The sequence below is a fragment of the Physeter macrocephalus genome, chromosome 16 (genome assembly GCF_002837175.3).
Source record: "Physeter macrocephalus isolate SW-GA chromosome 16, ASM283717v5, whole genome shotgun sequence".
NCBI classification, from domain to species: Eukaryota; Metazoa; Chordata; class Mammalia; order Artiodactyla; family Physeteridae; genus Physeter; species Physeter macrocephalus.
In genome coordinates, this window is record NC_041229.1 from 85,158,419 (window position 1) to 85,171,243 (window position 12,825).

Below are 12,825 nucleotides of genomic sequence, written 5' to 3' on the forward strand. Positions count from 1 at the left end.
CCTGTGCTCCGCAACAGGAGAGGCCACTACAGTGAGAGGCCCGCGTACCACAAAAAAAACAAAAACAAAAACAAAAAACAAACAAAAAACCTCCTAGTGTTACTCAGGAAAATACAAAGTCCTTATCGTGGCCTACAAGGCCTTGGCTAATTCTCCAACCTCAGCATTCCGCTCCCACCACCATCCTTTAGCCACATGGGCCTTATTTCTGTTCCTGAAACATGCTAAGATATTTGTGTCTTTAGGAATTTTGCACCAGTTGTTCTTTTTATCTGAACTTCCCTTTACAGGTCTTTGCTTTGCTGCTTCTTCTGGACATTTAGGTCTTCTCCCACATATTACCTCCTCAGCAAGGCCTTCTCTGGCTGCCCTATCTAGAGTAACTTCTCGTCATTGTATTACAGCACACAGTTTTATTTTCTTCATAGCGTTATCACTCTCTGAAGTAATTTTATAGATTTATATGTATCATTTATCACTACCCTTTCCCCATACCACTAACCACCACTAGTAGAATGCATATTCCGTGAGAACAGGAAGCTGTCTTGTTCACATCTGTAGAAGGCAGTTTAGAGAAATGGTTGATAGCATAAGCTCTGAAGTCAGAATTTGGGGGTGGTTTATATTTTGACTCCAACACTTGCAGTATGATCTTAAACAAGTTTCTTAATTTCCCTGTGCCTGAAGTTCCCTGTGTGAAAGGAGGAAGCTTTTTTGAAGATTAAATGAGAACACAGAAAAGTGTTTAGAATGGTGTCTAGCATATAGAATAGCGTATAGACTATTAGCAATATTGGGACTTCCCTGGTGGCACAGTGGTTAAGAATCCACCTGCCAATGCAGGGGACACAGGTTTGAACCCTGGTCCTGGAAGATCCACATGCCATGGAGCAGCTGAGCCCTAGCGCCACAACTACTGAGCCTGCGCTCTAGAGCCCACGAGCCACAACTACTGAGCCCGCATGCCACAACTTCTGAAGCCTGCACGCCTAGCGCCCGTGTTCCGCAACAGGAGAAGCCACTGCTGTGAGAAGCCAACGCACCGCAACGAAGAGTAGCCCCCGCTTGTTGCAACTAGAGAGAGCCGGTGCACAGCAATGAAGACCCAATGCAGCCAAATATTTTAATTAATTAATTTAATTAATTTTAAAAAATAGAATATTAGCGATATTGTCAGCACTTAGAACAACGTCTGGCACATTGTAAGTGCCCGTTAAGCATTCAGTGAATGAATGAAATAACTATAGTACTAGGCAGAATATTTGTTTCTTTTTAAGAAGTATGAAAATGCTTGGGGGCTTCGAAGGAAAAATTATAATCAAGGTCAAGGGGATCAGGGAAGCATTTTTCAGGTGTATTGCATACAAACTGATCTGAATTATTGTTAACGTTGAGTAAATGGAATAAAGCATTAGCAGAAAGTGGGAGCTTCCACGAGCAGGTGTTCCAAAGAGGGAGGAAGTGGAATCTGCTGGACTAGTTAGGGGTGGTGCTTGAACTGGCACAGCATCACTTCTGTCGCAGTCTGCTGGTCAAAGCAGTCCTGGGCCTGGTGAAGAGTTATGGGAGGAAAACTACACAAAGGTGTGTTTCATTGGGGAGGTCACCAGAGTAATACTCTTGCACAGGGTATCAGTACTAGATTTTGGAGGGCTTTTGATGACAGGCCATGGAGTTCAGTCTCTACAGCTCAGTAGGGAGCTTTGAAATTCAGGTTTTTGAGAAGAATGATGATGATGATGACAACAATGATGATATTAGCAAGAAAAGTGTTTTAATAAGATTAATTTGGCAGTCAAGTACAGAATGGATTAAAATTGGCAGAGGTAGAAAACGGGACACCAAATGAGAGGCAGTTCATCAGACCAGACAGGCGGGAGGTGGTATGAGGGTCCTCCAGAGAAGCACAGCCAATAGGGGATATATAATATAAATATGTCTGCTCTCTGCAGCCTTGAAACCAGGGAAGCCTGTGGTGTAATTCAGTCTGAGTTCTAAGACTTGAGAACCAGGGGAGCTCATGATGTAAATCCTAGTCCAGGGGCAGGAGGAAATGAGATGAGGTGTCTCAGCTCAAACTGTGAGACAGGCAGAAGAGGACAGATTCCTCCAGCCTCTCCATGGATTGGATGATGCTGGCCCACACTGGGGAGGGCAGTCTATTTTACTGACTTCACTGATTCAAATGCTAACTCATCCAGAAACACTCTGACAGGCACACCCGGAAACAGTGGTTAATCTGGGCTTCCCATGGCCAATCAAGGTGACACATAAAATTAATCCTCACAGAGGGGATAGGAGACTGGTGGTGATATTGGTATAGAAAGGAAGGAATGGATGTGAGAGACATTAAAGATCAAATTGCCTGAGATTGTTGACAAGGGTACATGTTAAAAAGTAAGAACAAGGGAAATATTGTTGACTTTTTCTGGTGACTGGAGAATGATGCAGTGAAGAAAAATACCTAAAATGTTCACTCATTTTGTTCAACAGGTATTCCATGTACCTCTTCTAAGCATTGGGGATTTGATAGTAATTAAGATAGACAACATCTGTTGTTGTGGAGTTTACTTTCTCGCGGGGAGTGGGAGTCAGAAAGTAGACAAACAAGAAAATTTCCTGCTTGAAGAAGTAGCATTTCCCTGAAGTGTGAGGAAAGAGCACGTGCAGATGTCCTAAGGCTAAAACAAGTCTGGTAATTCCCTTCTCTGACACAATCTAACCCTAGATCAGTGGTTGTCAAATTTAAGAGTCTTTCATAATCACCCAGAAGGCTTGTTGAAACACAGGTTGCTGGGTCTAACTCCAGAGTTTCTGAATTAGTGGGTCTGAGGCGGAGCCCAATAATTTGCATTTCTAACTAGTTCTTAGGTGATGCTAATGCTGTTTGTCATCTTATCACCCTCTTTTTGCCATTTTTTATCTCTGCTTAAAAATCATCTCTTCATAAAGGTCTTCCCTTACTGCCAAATCTAAGTAGCCCCACCAAGTTTTCGTTTATAACACTTGTATATTCTTTAAAGTATTTGTCCTTAGCCGACAAGACCAGAAAGGCGAATATAGGGAGTCTGAATAGACATTTGTATAGAGACAACAGTGGAATCTCAGAGGTTAAGGTTTCCGGGAAGGAAGGGTAGAGTGCTGAGACCTGAGCCTTAGCTGTTAGTGATAACTAGCAGATCCTGAATGCCTACCATGTGCCAGGCACTGGTCTAATATTACATGCGTTATCTCATTTAATTCTCACAACTCTGTGAGATGGGTAGTGGTGTTAGCCAGTTCACAGACAAGGAAACTGAAACCTAGAGCTGTTATGTGTTCAAGGTCACTGCTAGTCAGTGGCAGAGGCAGGATTTGAACCCATGAAGTGTTACTTCAGAGACTGTTGTTAGTAAGTGTCCTGGCTCTCGGGGAAAACTTGGCTGTGGGGATTTAGAATGCAGTAGAATTGGCAGATGAAAAAAGTCTAAGGCATTCGTGATGGGAGACTTTTAAGAAGGGTGTTGGGAAAAAAGATGTTGGGTCTCTTGGGTGTTAATGTTTGTGCTGGAAGGTTGTACTTTCTCAATTACTTTAAAAATTAGAATTATTTTCCCAGAGCATACTTTGACTAAAAGTTTTTGGAGAAAACTTGGGAACATGGGCTTACACCAGTTTGAATGGTTGCCATAAGGTATGGGAGTTTTAGAGATGTTTACTGAGCACCTCTCATATATTAAACACTGCTTTGGGAGCTTGGAATACATCAGCAAACAAAACCAAGATCCCTGCCCTGGTGGAATTTAAACTGGGTATGTGGAATGAGACAGATGATAAATAATAAACATAACTTTGTGAATTATCTAGTATGTTGGTAGGTGATATGAGAAAACACAGGGTTACGAAGAATGGAAGGTGGATGGGGGAGGCATTGTAGATTTAAATAGCAGGCTAATTGAAATAGTGATATTTGAACAAAGGTTTGATGGTGGTAATCTTCAATAAGAGAATTTTTTTTTCCAGTGATTCAAATGAGAGTGCAGGTTTTGTTTAAAAACATATTGCCTGCTCTTTTGCTAAATAAACTTGCTTACAAAAAGTCTTATTCTTTGTTAACTGTTTATGCTTTGTTGCTGCTACTGGGTTTTAAATTTTAGGAACATGCTAGATAACTTGTTACCAGGCTGCTACCAACACACAGTTTCTGAATTTTCACTTGGGCCAACCTAGCTAGGCCTTTTCCAGCCTGGGCCTTTTTGCAATCAGTTTTTCTTTTTCTTTTTGATCAGTAGTAAGTATTTGTTAATCGTTGTGCCAGCTGTGTTAGAAAATGTGTGAAGGTATTATGTGAAGAGGTAAATGGGAGGACATGGACCTGGTTTTAGCATATCCACTCATTTTTCTTTCATTTTTTTCTAGAATCATGACCACAGATCCTCCCTTGCCCTCTGTCTCTTTTATCTCTGAGTGAAACATGCCATTTTTCCATTGTTTCTTGAACAGCAGCGGGAATGCTCTTATCTCAGGGTCTTTGAGCTATTTCCTCTACTAGGACCACTCTTCCCTCTGATTATCTACATGTCTTTCTCCCTCACTGCGTTCAGTTCAAAATGTCACATTGTTAGAGAGGCCTCTCCTTAGTACCACTGGCCCCATCAATACCCTGCTTTATCATTGTGTTGCCTAGTACTCTGCTTTAAGTTTCTTCATAGCACTTATCAGTCCTTGATATTAAATATTTCTTTACTCTTGTTTATTGTTGGTCCCTGTCCATTAACCCTTGGATGTTTCTTAACAATCCAACTTGACCTGCTTAGTCCTCCCCTCCCACCTTCCCCCTCCCCAATATATCTGTCACATAATAGTCTTCAATAGATATTGATTTTAATAAAGAATATATTTAATACTAGAGTATATTCTGCTTTGACTTAGTATCTAATATTTCAGAGTTTAAATTTGCCCTCCATAAGTTTAAGGTTCTTTAGGGATCCTGACCATGTAGCCTAACCTATGTTGGTAAGCCTGTAGGCATTTATGAGACATAACAACATAAAATAAGGAAATTTTCATATGATTTAATGCCATCATTCTCATTACTGTGTGATCACTGATCTTATTTAAATAACTTGAGACCAGATTTGTCTGACCCGATGAAGCTTGGCAAACACAAAAATGTGGATAAGCTAAAGTACTTTTGCTTGGATCTGCTTAAATTAGATGGCTTAACATTTTTAAACATATCTCATATTGAGCAAACTGCAAAAATGAATACTGATCTGGTAAAAACAGCTGATACTATCCCCACTTAAACAGACAGTAAACTACTGAAGTCAGAGTTTGATTTGGCCAGAGCCACAAAAGGTCTAGTGGTATAGTGCCAAAATAAAAGTGAACCATTTGGAAGGATGGGATTTAAGTAGAACTGTGGCTGTACAAAAAACAAAACCGAGAGATGGTCTTTTGCTGTTAGTTAATATCTTTGTATTAACTTTTTTCATTTTTAACAAGAGCAAGTTTGGGCTGAATATGATCCTCTTTAACTTCCCGGATTTTAATATGGCATAGAAGATGATGGTTCCAAACTTGCTATTAACAGCTAATGTAGTATCAGCTAATTAACATTTATGTATTGTGCACCTTTTTATGGACATTTTAGCATCCTCCTCCTAAAATATACTTTGGAATGAGTATGTCTGTTATTCACGCTTAACGGACATGTTTATTAAGAAATTTTAAGGTACTTCAGCTTGTAAATTATGGCACTTGAATAACATTTTATGAAATCTTCTTTAACTGTTGTTTCAAAATATATACCTTTTTTCTAATGTTCATTATAATTTCTTCCTCTGCATTAACCTTTTTTGTGGACCAACAACAAATCTAGAACACAAATTAGCCACTTAGAAGTTGATTTTCTCTACTACAAACAACAGCAACATTTTTATTATGGAAAATTTCAAAACAAACACATTTAGAGAGACTGGTATAATGAATCCCTATGTATCCATTAGCCAGCTTCAACAGTTTCAGCAAATGGTCAGTCTTGTTTCATATATGTCCCTACCAGCTTTGTCTCCCTACTTTATATTTGCTTTGTTTTATTTCAAAGCAAATTTCATGCCATGCATGTGCCTCTTTCAACCATAGTATGTCTCTGAAAGATAAAGGCTTTAAAAATATTTTTAACGTAACCACAACATGTAGTATATTTTAAGGCAATCTATAAATATTCTACCTGCTTTGGTATCTGAAGTCAATCTTTTTAAAAAAAAATATATATAATTTTTTAAAAATAAATTTCTTTATTTTTTGCCTGTGTTGGGTTTTTGTTGCTGGGCGCGGGCTTTCTCTAGTTGCGGCGAGCGGGGGCTACTCTTTGTGGTGCGCAGGCTTCTCATTGCAGTGGCTTCTCTTGTTGCAGAGCACGGGCTCTATGCACGCGGGCTTCAGTAGTTGTGGCACACAGGCTCAGTAGTTGTGGCTCGCCGGCTCTAGAGTGCAGGCTTAATAGTTGTGGTGCACGGGCTTAGTTGCTCTGCGGCATGTGGGATCTTCCCGGACCAGGGTTCAAACCTGTGTTCCCTGTGTTGGCAGGTGGATTCTTAACCACTGCGCCACCAGGGAAGTCCCTGAAGTCAATCTTAAAATAGTATAAATAATATAATATAATTACAATTGTATAAAATACTAGTGGTTTTATTATAAGTCTTTGATTAATGGGCTTATAGATTTCTGGAAATTTCCTTAGGAAAGCCTTTTGAGCATCTGGGAAATTTCTGATTAATTTTTATTAAAATTTATAGGGAACACCTGAAACTAACACAACATTGTAAATCAACTATACTCCAACAAAAAAAATTTTTTTTAAGTTTATAGGGGATATATAATGGAATATTACTCAGCCATAAAAAGGAATGAAATTGGGTCATTTGTAGAGATGTGGATGGACCTAGAGAATGTCATACAGAGTAAAGTAAGTCAGAAGGAGCAAAGCAAATATCATATAATAACGCACATTATGTGGGATCTAGAAAAATGGTATAGATGATCTTAGTTGCAAAGCAGAAATAGAGACACACATATAGAGAACAAATGTATGGATACCAAGGGGGAAAAGGGTGGGGTGGGAGGAATTGGGAGACTGGGATTGACACATACACATTATTGATACTATGTATAAAATGGACAACTGAAGGGAACGTGCTGTATAGCACAGGGAACTCACCTAGTGCACTGTGGTAACGTAAATGGGAGGGAAGTCCAAAAGGGAGGGGATATCTATATGTGTATGGCTGATTCATTTTGTTGTGCAGTGGAGGCTAACATAACATTGTAAAGCTAATACGACATTGTAAAGCAACCATACTCCAATAAAAATTAATTTTAAAAAATTTATAGGGAAAGAAGAAAAAGTACAGTGAGTATCAAAATGAATATTAAGCTTTGAATTTTGATTCTCCTGAAAATCTTTTTCCTTCCTCTGAAATGTTATTTATTAAGTTCTTATAATAAACCAAAGATGTATAAATGTTCGTCTACAGAACTATTCACAAGTGTGAATTATTGTGATAAGTGTATATCTTCAGAAAGACTTCCTTACTTAATGCCAGAAATCCTAGACCATGTTAATATTAGTGAAGAAAATTGTGATGACTAAAAATTCAGCTCTACTAGTTTCTCAAACAAGGAAGAAATTTAATTTGGTAAGGGAAAGACTAAGCCACAAACAAGAAGATGCATTGAAGAAACTAAACTAAAATATTTCATAGCACCTATACATTTGAATCATGGAAATATGGACTCTATAGTGTATTGTAAGAAGTAACCAGCTATGTATTAATTCATTTTCAATAATCCCTTCATAGCCTGAAATCAGAGAGAATCATACAGGGCCCACGTGACCATTTTTGTCTACCTCTTAAATGAATGTTAATGTCTGGACATTACAGATAGTTAATACATTACTGCAGCGGTTCAAATCACAAAATAATTTGCTTTGACAGACGTATTTCTTTTAAAATAAAAGTGTTCTAGAAAAATATTGGGGTTGGGAAAAATTGGACCTGAAATGTTTTCTTTGTTCAATGGAAAGGTCAGTAATACAGGTGATGACAGAAATAAAAAAGGAAGATGAGATGGAACTTTGGAATTGTGTCCAATCCAGGTCTTGGAGACTCTTGTTATCATGCATATAGCCAAGCATATGCCACATCACCAACACATTTCATTTATTTTCCGACAGAACAACAGACGGAAACTCTGAGTAGCCTTGACTTTGGCATTGTCTTTCTTGGGCATCTGTTACAAGTGCCAAAATCTCTCTCTCTTTGTTGTGGATAATGTTTGGAACTGGTAGATTGGTTTTTGAATATGTTCTACTGCTCCACTAGGCAGGAAATACCATACTACTCATTTCACCTTGTTAGTGAAAACAGAAACACTTTCTTTTTAATAAACTTAAATGTATTGTTTACACAAAATGAAGTAGGATTTTTTTATAAAGATCATTGGTGTATATAAAATTAAAATACATTTACTTATCTCAAGAAATCATGCTTGATTTAACAGTAACTTGTTGGTACAAAATACCAATTGTACCTCCTTTATACAATTATCAGATGGGGGCCTGCATGAAACGTAATTTCTCTTAGATGATTCATTTGCGGTTACTTTGGTGAAGGGCTCAATATTACGGTTGGGAGCAGAGTTAAGGGAACCAAAAAGGGATATTGAGACACTGAGTGAGTAGCAGCAGTGTGAAGCCACTTCTGGGCCTGTGAAGGACCACTTCTGGGCACCAGTTATTGGAGCCCAGAGGAACTGTAGTTGTGTAGAGATGCAGCATGGCTGGAACCGTGGTTGTGATACAGGGAGGGAATGGACAGATAATACTCAGGCTCCTCTCTTCTGCCTTTTGATCTCCTGCAGAACCAACCCCTAATGGCCCCCGAAGCACCAAGGTGATGCAGTATGTAGAAGTTACCTGTGCTGTGAGGTAGTCTTTAACAAAAGAAAAATGAAGGCCCAAAGAAGCTGTAAGTTGCTAAGTTCCCATTAGAGATAGTGATTCCAGGCCATTTGACTCCTCCAGCACTTTTTAAAAATTAACAGCTTTATTGAGATTTAATTTACATACCATAAAATTCTCCTGTATTAAGTGTACAATTCAATAATTTTTAGTATGTTTATGTCACCACAGTGTCACCACAGTCCAATCTTCAGACATTTTCATTACCCCCGAAAGAAACCTCACTCCCCATTCTCCCTAGGCAACCATTAATCCATTTTCTGTCTCTATAGATTTGCCTTTCCTGGACAGTTAATATAAATGGAATCGAAAAATGTGTTTGGCTTCTTTGCCTAAGCATAACGTTTTTGAGATTTATCCATGTTGTAGCATGTATCAGTACTTATAAATACTTATAATGGAATAATATTCCATTGTTTAGATATAGCTCATTTGTTTATCTGTTCACTAGTTGATGGACATTTGGGTTGTTTTCACTGTTTGGCTCTTGTGAATAATGCTGCTGTGAACATTTTCATAAAAGTATTTAAATGAAAACATGTTTCACTTTTCTTGTGCATGTACCTAAGAGTAGAATTGTTGGATCATATGATAATGGTGTTTAACATTTTGAGGAACTGCCAGACTTTTCTAAAGTGACTGTATCATTTTATTTTACATTCCCACCAGCAGTGTATGAGGATTCTAGTTTCTCCACATCCTTGTCAACACTTGTGATTATAGCCTTTTTTTTTTTTTACTATAGCCATTAATCTCCTGAAAGGTTCACTATTTTTAACACAGAGTTGTCTCTTTTCATGTGATATTCTGCAGTCGGGTTCAAGAGAAGGGAGGTATCTTTTACCATGGACAACTTTATTATTTTCACTGTTTTTTAAACTACAGGACATCACAGTGGAATTACTCAGCAGTTGGTAGCCAAGTTCATTAAACTCTACATCCCTTAACACTTGCTTTTAAAGCAATTTTTAGTAAAACTTGGAGCTACTTACATAGTAATGCTTGTATGAAAGGGCTGTTATGACAATGAAAGGCCTATTTGAGTTTAAGATTCCCTTTGCTTTCAATTTTAGTTTGGGAACTGAGGGTAAGTTTTGTAGCACAGAGCAGCTAGAGTCACCTTTTAAAAATGTATTTAGTCACCCCCTTGCTTAAAAATCCTTCAGTTGTTTTCCATTGCGCATGGAATAGAATCCAGACTGTACCCCCATAGGTTTTTCACGTTTGCTCCTTGCCTACTACTTTACAGGTGAATGGGTCTCCTGCCACTCTCCCCTTCCCTCAGTACACTTGAAGCATGTTAGTCTTCTTTCAGCTGCTGTATATAGCAAGCTTTCCAACCTCAGGCCATGCATAACTCTTTCCTCTCTTCCTGTGGTTTGGCACAGTGTTAGCTTAATATCTCCCCTTTCCATGGAGTCTTTCGCTGATTGCTCTGTCTTCCAAAAGTAATGTCTCAATCGCTTCTGCCCTCAGCCCCATTTCTCAGGGAGGACACTCTTTTGGCAATTTCATCCATTTCATGACTTCACAAATAACCCAACTGGTAATGATACCCAATTTTTAATTTCCAGCTCTAAGTGGGAATGTTCACTAGCCCTCTTTTGAGTATTTCCCACTTTATCTCTTATGAACACCTTTTAAGAGTTCTCAAATGTCTATAACTGTTGCCACTGTTCGGTCCTTATAATTTCTTACCTGGATTTCTGCAGTAGGATCTTGGCCTTCCAACTTTTAAGCTTGCTCTTCTTCACAGTGCTTATCAGATTATCCTTCTAAGAGTGAGTCTCTCCTCTTGGTATATGGCAGAATTGCTTTAAGAGCTTTTTCAAAGTGACTTACAGGGTCCCATCTTAGAATTACTAATAAAGAACTTCTGAAAGTGAGAACTGGGAGTGTATAGTTTGAAAAAACCCACCAGATGATGCTGATGAGCACCTCTGGTTAAAAACCATTCTTTTAAAATACAGATTTAATCATTTAACACTGATTAAAATTCTTTAGAGGCTCTTGATTCCCTTGAAGATAAATGTGATTTTGTCATATAATTTTCTATAATCTGGGTCTTGTCTGACTCATAGCCCCATCCCTAGTACACCCATGCAGAATTACTGTAAGGTCTACTAATGTACCATCTTATTTACATTTCTAGGTCTTTACATATGGTATTATCTCTTCCTGAAATAATCTTCTTTTTCTTTCCTTGAATTCTTTCTCCTCTTTCTTTCAGTACTCAGCTTCGTTTCCTAGAGGTAAGCCTCTTATACTATGTAATGTTTGTTTATTTACTTATGCCTTTTTATTTCTGTGCCTTCTAGTGCCTAGCATGCTTGGCAGTCAGTAAATGTCAGTTGTATAAATTCAGACCTCACCTTTAGGTGCAGTAATAATAGCATTGATTGAACATTATGTGCCAAACATAGTACTGCACTAAATGCTATATATATATGCCTTATTGTTTACTCTCACAACTTTATGAATGTGCATGTTACTATTCACCATATTTTACAGTTGAGGAAGCTGAGACATAGAGAGACTATGTGGTTAGCCTCAAGTTGCAGAATTTGTAAAGTACAGAGCTGGATTTGAATCCTGTGGCTTATTTGCAAAGCTTGTGTGTGTGTTTTTTTTTTTTTTTACAGCTGTTACATAGTTGTTCCATGGTTCATTAGTTTATTTTTTCAAACTCACAATAAATAATTCCTTAATAAGGGCTGATTCTTCTTATGCTTCAGGGTTTTTTCTTGTTTTTAATCCTCAGACTACAATACATGCAAAGTTATATACATGCAAAGTTAATTCAGTGAACTTGGTGTTATCACTGTACTCATTTTGAAGACAGATTTTATACTGAAGGATACTGTGTGATAGATGAAGTAAAAATATTTAGCTTAACTCAGAATATTAGAAATATGCAGAACATTAGGCTTCATAAAGAGGAAAACTAGGACCCCGTGTGCTTTGCTGAAAGTCTTGAAGTACGTAATTTGCAGAATCAGGACTGGAATCTGGGCCTCCTAACTTCCAATCCAGGGTTATCTTTCTCAACTCTGAAAAGTTGATAATACCCTAAGACTAAAACAATATTTTCCAAATTTAAAGAAAATTCTGTTTTTATTATATTAGATTATATTTTCAGTGACCAAGTTCTTTAACAGAAAAGAAAATCATATGACTACTTAAGGCAAAATCATTCATTCAGTCTTGGGTAACTTATTACTTGTGTGCAAGTACTGGCTTGTTTACCTGGGATTTAACATATTTCATGGAATTTTTGCTGATTGATTTTAAAACTTGGAATGTGTTTTTAAAACTTGGAATGTGTTTTATTTCTTAAGTATTATGGACATAAGAGTATGCTACCCAAGGAGAAGATCTGTACATGTTATTAATATCTGGATATAAACCATAAGACAGCTTATTCTCAGTAATACACTCAAAGCATTTTTTCTTATGATCATATGCCTTCTTCACTGCACAAATTTGCCATTTTAGATGAGATTTTTGTTACAACTTTCTCATCTGCCTTAAAACTTAATTTTCTTTGTTAAACAAATTAGATTAAAATTTGGAAAGAGGCTTACAGAAAGAATGTCATACTTATAGTAAACAAGGTAGAGAGTGGTAACTGAATAATCTCTTTTGGTTTTTTTTTTTTTTTTTTTGCGGTACGCGGGCCTCTCACTGTTGTGGCATCTCCCGTTGCGGAGCACAGGCTCCGGACGCCCAGGCTCAGCGGTCATGGCTCACGGGCCCAGCCGCTCCGCGGCATGTGGGATCTTCCCGGACCGGGGAACGAACCCATGTCCCCTGCATCG

General features: G+C 38.0%; 1 protein-coding gene across 4 annotated transcripts in view; it reads left to right on the forward strand.

The window, feature by feature from the left end:
- Positions 1 to 12,825, forward strand: part of QSER1 (glutamine and serine rich 1) — a 78,963-nt gene that overhangs the window by 7,651 nt on the left and 58,487 nt on the right. The gene's annotated exons all lie outside the window — the stretch shown is intronic.